The 7,089-nt window shown below is 27.7% G+C and overlaps 2 long non-coding RNA genes across 2 annotated transcripts; one reads left to right on the top strand and one right to left on the bottom strand.

The window, feature by feature from the left end:
• Positions 1-4,362: 4,362 nt before the first annotated feature.
• On the bottom strand, positions 4,363-6,632 carry LOC111026453. Its single transcript, XR_002603697.1, has 6 exons — positions 6,491-6,632; positions 6,087-6,422; positions 5,883-6,011; positions 5,200-5,421; positions 4,972-5,132; positions 4,363-4,470 (listed from the first exon to the last, which is right to left on the bottom strand). It is a non-coding gene; the product is annotated as an uncharacterized LOC111026453 (long non-coding RNA).
• Positions 6,633-6,820: 188 nt separating this feature from the next.
• Positions 6,821-7,089, top strand: LOC111026455. Its single transcript, XR_002603698.1, has 2 exons — positions 6,821-6,908; positions 6,969-7,089. It is a non-coding gene; the product is annotated as an uncharacterized LOC111026455 (long non-coding RNA).

A 7,089-nucleotide genomic window follows, 5' to 3' on the forward strand; every position in this document is an offset into this window, starting at 1 on the left:
ATTAAATGTAATAAAGTTTTTTTATTTTTAACTGACGCTGCACCATACATGGTGAAAACGGCTAATACATTAACTGTATTATTTCCAAATATGATACATGTGACATGTGTAGCCCATGGTTTACACAGAGTGTGTGAAACAATAAGACTTGAGTATCCAAATATCGATAATAATATGATAAGTTGTGTGAAAAAAGTATTTTTAAAAGCTCCGAGTCGTGTGTTGAAATTTCCAGAATTATTTCCAGAATTACCTTTACCTCCACATCTAATACTTACCCGATGGGGAACTTGGCTAGATGCCACATCATATTATGCTGATAATTTCAATTCTATAAAATCGGTGCTTTTGTCTTTTGACGAAAATACTGCAAAATCCTTAAGAATGCTATAGCTTTATTTTAAAATAGAACTATACAAAATGATTTAGCTTATATAAAAAGTAACTTTAGCTATATCACTCAATCTATTTTGAAATTAGAAAATGCATCACTTTTACTCGATGAGAATTTGGAAATCATTGAAAACACCAAATCTAAACTTGGCCAAAACAAAGGACCGATCGCTGAAAAAATCGACAAAAAAAAAAAAATGTGTTAGAAAAAAATACCGGGCTAAAAGCTATGTCTACGATACGTAATATTTTAAATGGCAACAATGTAGATGAAGATTTTCCAGATCTAACTCCTGGGGAAGTTACAAAATTTAGATATGCAAAAATTACGTCATGTGATGTCGAACGGAGTTTTAGCAAATATAAAAACATACTAAGGTCAAACAGAAGATCGTTCATTTTTGAAAATTTAAAACATCATGTAGTTGTTTCATGTAATTCATTCGAGTAGCTTTATCAATTTTATATCAATTAATATTTTAGAATTTTTTTAATGTTTTTATATTTAAGTGTTTAACATATTTATTTTTATTAATTGGTATTTAATTTATAGAAAATGTGTTTTTTAAATAATATTTATTTGGTATATTTAAGCATATTTTTATTGCATATTTTTGCATATTTTTAATAAACCAAATGCATATTTAATCATTTTTTATTGCATATAAATCCTAGCCCTACTCATTACTCATACATACAGATCAGCCACAAGCGTACAACCGTGACAACCGAATGAAGGTAGGGCCGTTATTGTCGTATACAAAGTGATAGTCACTCGAACGGGCCAAACGACAACGTCAGTTCCATGGGAAGACCGTAAAGGTACCTAACTATATATATTCTCATAAGTTTATTTCCATGAATTTGTACAAACATTCATACAAGAGAAAGGACAAACAGTGAGATTACCAACTGCATGAGAAGATAAACACAATTTAGAAGGTCAAAACACAATGCTTCAAATTTAATTCAAAACATTGAAATGAATAATATTACGAATTTTTTTGTGTCGTATCTGTGTCTATCGTTATAGTAGTTAAAATTTACTTAATAGTGATTTTTTTTCTGCCAAAATATAGATTAACGATGCCGTAAGCAATCTGAAACAAATTTGAAGTTGATTCGGAAACACTTAAACCCTAAAATTCAATACAAAGTAAATTTATGTTAAAATATCACTCATATATACAAATATATTTAATGTACTCAAATTTAATACGGTTTAATATTTAATGTACTTAAAATAATGTAAAATGTAAATTTATGTATACATATAGATAGCTCTTCATACGAAGAATTCAATTATGTTTATATTATATTTATATCTCAATTAGAAATATTTTTATTTCGTTATTTATTTCTACTGAACAATTTCAAAAAGTGGAGATAGCCGGTTCTTGCACCGGACCCTTCATATTGTGAATCGTCTCCGATGAGCGACGACGATCAGCTTTTTCCATAGATGATAGATATTATAATATAATATGTCGTTATCAGTCTTCGAGTTTTTGAATTCTTTGGATGACACATTGACACGATACATTTTTTATTTCAGATTCCGAAACATAATATTATTCGGAGTGTTTAAATCTATACAATTCATAACACGGAACTATGCGTATAGGCCATTTAGATATTAGATACACTACTGTCGGGAGTCCATTTTTTTGTCCGGCATCTCACAACATTGTTTTTAGTTTTAACTGTTAAACTAGGTATAACTAAATATAAAACGCTAGAAGTGTCGAGACATGAAAAAAATTCAAAATTTGGCTTTGAAATTTACAGAAGTAATAAAAAAATGGATACTTTAATCGTGAATATAATATTCTCTCTGGGCTCGGCATTAATATGTTTCAAACAATATTATTCTAAAATAGTGCGCAGTATTTGCTAAAAGATTTGTGTGATTATATTATACTACTACACTATAGTGTAATAAATAATGTAATATATACACAGCCGTGTAGGTACCTAACTAAGGCTATCACATAAAGGTAAGTGACGGGGGAAAAAACCTTATGACCAAGGTTCAGGACTTATAGCATTTGCATAATTTTTTTATTTACTGTAAAATGTAGCAGAGTGCGAAATAAATTCATACCGAATCTAAAATTTGAATGTGCATATTTTGCATGGTTCATACATTTTGCCGGAAACCGCTAATTTTTACGTTATTGTGCTTAATTTGCATATTTTAGAAAAATTTTCGAAATTTCAATTTCACAAATTTCACCCCATCTAAAAAAGATAATAGTAATGCAGCTTACTCGCAGTCTTATGTACCTATTTGCTATGTACAACTCACAATCACAACTCCTTATAATTTTCGTTATTTGAAAGTGTGCCATCAGCCGTTGAAAAACGACTGTGTTTCAACTGTGCTACTACTACTAAAACTATACCAAGTCCAACAATAATTTTAAAATCATCATTTAGCAATGATTTGGAGTTAAGTTTGAAAGAATACAGAGAAGTAAAAAAACTAAATGCACAGAACTAAACTGTTTGAGATTTTTAAATGTAACGAGAATTCTAGTAAATCATTTATATATTGAACCAGATTAAATTACTGAATATCAAGAGTACTCATTGGCTGACTTGCAGTGTAGTCTGGCAATTGACAATAACAGGTATTGTATATAATTATTTCAAAATAATATATTATTTAATTAATTATTTTAAATAATTTTTAGATATATATTATCCGGAGTAGTTTTTTATGGACATGATCATTATATAGCGTATGTAAGCCGTGTAAATAGATGGGAAGTGCACAAAGATTTGGCAAAAAAAATTCAAAGTACCCCTAGTTCAACAAATATAAAACAACATGTAATTTTGTATGTGAAAGAGTAAAAAAAAGACATGTACATTGGTACAAAAGTCAACTATAGCAATAAGAGATGTCTTTTTTTTAATTAAACTAAAAGACAAAAAGGTTATATTTTATTATTTTTAAATTTATATTAAGCGTTTGTTACAAGATAAATAAAAGTAATAAGAATCAATAATTAATTAAATCAATTTTATTTTTTTCAATTTTCCTTTTACCAAGCTCATATTTGATGGCCATGAGCTTATAATATTCAATAACCCATGTTATGTTCCTACAAATATAGAGTAAAACGAATTAATAATACATTTAAAAAAATAAATTATTAATTTATGTTTATTGTAATACTACCATGTATTAAGACTATAAGGGTAAGAAACAATTATTCTATATTAAACTTATATTAAATAGTAGCCCGATATATTCTGTAAAATACTTCTGTGAGTTGTATATTTCAATTGTGTATTACATAATATAATTTTAAATTATACTATAAACACCAATGATTGGTATGATTTTTAGACTCGAAATTATAAATAAGTTAGCGGCTATTTGCAAAATGTTAGCAGCATATTTCAATTTGTAGCTCAAAAGGGGGTGTAGCGTGAAGTTGCGCCCCATCTTATATTTTTATCATACCGTGAGGGTAATTTATTCGCAAATTCTGAAAATTCTTGCAAAATGATAACATAACTTTCAAAAAAATTGGTCATGATGGGGCGGCCAACTTCACGCACATGGGAGGCCATACTACAGCATAGTGGTTGAGACGACAACAATTATCCACTGCCCGGATTTGTTCTTAATTACACTACGTTATTTGTCTAACGCCTAAACGTACGGGACACCTACTCAGAAGATTCCATATACTTCAATTTGAGCATTAAAGCACTTTGTATTCAGCAGCGAATACAGCATTAAACATTGTTTAACCGATGAAATCCGTAGGATCTGGCCATTATTATTATTGCATATAGTTACAAAATAGATGTAAATATCATGTTATTGAATGCAAATACATAGCATTTTCTGTTGTTGTAAAAAACTAAAATAAATTATAAATATTTTATTTATTTTACATATAAATATGTAAATATTACAAAAGATCATCACTATATTATGAAAAATGAATTGTTATGGTTTTTTTAAACGAAATGGTGCATGAATAAGATGATTGCCGATTCTGGTCTCAATGTCGGTTGTACTGGTATCTTTAAAATCGTGTATGCGTCGAACTGCATCTGATAACAATCAATGAAAAAAAATTTATTCATGTAACACTTAAACTTTTCAAATATTATTTATGTATGTTAGTGTATCAAAATCAAAATTTGAACTTGTAGTTCACTAGAAACAATGGACAAACAGACAAACAAATTATGTTTAGATTAAATACAAAAAATAGTGCCTTGAATGTTTGGCAAGTAAAATACATTGAAGAACAGATTACAAGAGTTATATATAGTTATAGTGAGGACAAAAGCTATTGTCTTCTAGAAGATGGACAAATTAAAATGAGTGATTTTCAAACATATTATTATATATATATTGATATGTAAGCTTTAGGCATATTGTTTAAAAATTAACTGCAGCTTTCAGAAACTACCAAACAATAATTATGGGTGCATATAAACAATCATCAAATATTTAATGAAACATTATAGCTATGAGCTATACACTATGAGCTCATATAACTAGTATTATATAATTATAAGTTATTTATAAAAATGTAGTATACTAACCATGAATTATACTGCATATTGAGAGGCTGGAAAATTTCTTTTTTTTTGGTTCCTGCCAAAGTAGGAGTAATTTTGAAGTAGTTCATCTTTGAATAGTTTGTTTAAAATTCTTGCTGTATAATTTTTACTTTCGATCCTCCAGACAAGGATAATTCTTTTACCTGAGAAATATATTAGAAGCTATTGTTAATGAATTTACCAAATAATACAAAAGAAGTGCTTACTAACCAATTTTTTTCTACAAGTTGGAGAGTAGAATTTGATTTTCAATGTTTATTAGATCATTCTCACTTTCTAAAGGAAATAAACAGTCTAAATTGGAGAAGTCTTCTTTTTCGATATCCAAGTGATTATCCTTAAACACAGTTATTTTCTTTAATTGTTTATTGATGGATTTCAATTCAATTTTCATGACAACTTGATTGGCCAAAAGTTTTCTCAAACAAACATCTAAGTATGAATAATAATCAAATGAAATAAAAATGTATAAATATACTACTTGGTTATTACTTATTTCTAGGCATTAATAATCATTAATAAAATGTATTAACACATATATGTATAAGCACGCTTGATGTATTATATATTTTTATGTATAAAAAACTAAATAAGTATACAAAAAAAAGCTTAAAGTAATATGTATATTATGCTTATGTAATAACGTTTTACACATTGATAATTTATTATCATAATAAAACATAATACTTTTAGTACTATTTATCTTAACTTTTCAATCACTTTTTTTCATTTTTAATTGTCTCTATTAAAAGCTATAACTTAAAAAGGATATTTGCTTTTTGTTTCACGTTATTGTATAAGATTTAGTTTTTCAAATACCAATAAAATAAATGTATATAATATATACATAATATTATGTTGTTATCAATATAATGATCAATTTATAAATTTACCAGGTGGTAGACTATTCAGCATTTGTTGAGACGAAAATTGTTTTTTGGGAGAGTTAAAAGCTACAGTGTGTTGATTTTTTAGAGAGAGTAGTTTAGAGTTGGTACGTTTACCACTTTTAAAAATAAATTCTAAATAAAACAAAAATAACAAATATTACACAAAACTGATAAAGAACTAAATATAACACAATTGTAATTGTATACCTGGAGAATTTCTGCAGTAATTATAATGCATTGTATTTATTCTGTTTACTAGCATTTATATCAATAGTATTGTAATCAAACAAATTATCTGGACTTAGTTCACGCCTTTTTTGAGTAAATGAATATTCTGAAAAATTGAATGAAATAATTATTACAGAATGATGTTTTTTGGCTAGGGCTTTATATAACACCTACCACCATTGGCATTATCTATCATGTTATGATCCTCAATGGTATTGAAAATACTGCTATGATTATATGGAGATCTGTAGGTTGGTTTTCCTTTTTTCAGAGAATTCAAAAAGGTCTAATTGCTGCTTTTCTGAGATAAATACTCTAGACATTAAAATAAAAATTATTATTAGATCATTTTGTATTGCTTGAATATAATATGTGACACTCACCACCACCATTGGATATCATGTTATGATCATCATAGGTATTGAAAATACTATGATTATATGGATATCTATGGGTTGGTTTTACTTTTTTAGGAGAATTAAATTGAGTCTGTTCACTGCTCTTCTGATATAAATACTTTAGAAATAAAAATAAAAATAATTATTAGATCATTCTGTATTTATTTGTAATGACATGAGCTGAGGGAGACCTTGAATTCTCCGTAGTACTAGTTATTATTTTATTGCTGGTGTTACTTGGTAAATACAATTCACTTTCGGATGTGACAGTAGCAGGTGCATTCAAATTATAATTATGATTCTGTTGTTCATGGAGTATTGTAGCGCCACATGTTTGAAACCAAGATATAAGTACCTCATCATCATATTCATCATCAATCAATGATGGTGTAGTGGAAGCCAAGTAATTAGATTCATCATTTTAAGGTGGATATTCATCTAAACTATTTGTTATTGTTGAAAGGTTTTCACGATCAATAGTTTAATTTGGAGCAATGCAATTAGAATCAGTGTTATCACAACATTCAGATGTACACTTCCTTTTTGTTGCTAAGTAAAACCTTAATGATTTTAATCCTGTTAAT

Source organism: Myzus persicae, unplaced genomic scaffold (genome assembly GCF_001856785.1).
Source record: "Myzus persicae strain clone G006 unplaced genomic scaffold, MPER_G0061.0, whole genome shotgun sequence".
In the NCBI taxonomy this organism is placed as follows: Eukaryota; Metazoa; Arthropoda; class Insecta; order Hemiptera; family Aphididae; genus Myzus; species Myzus persicae.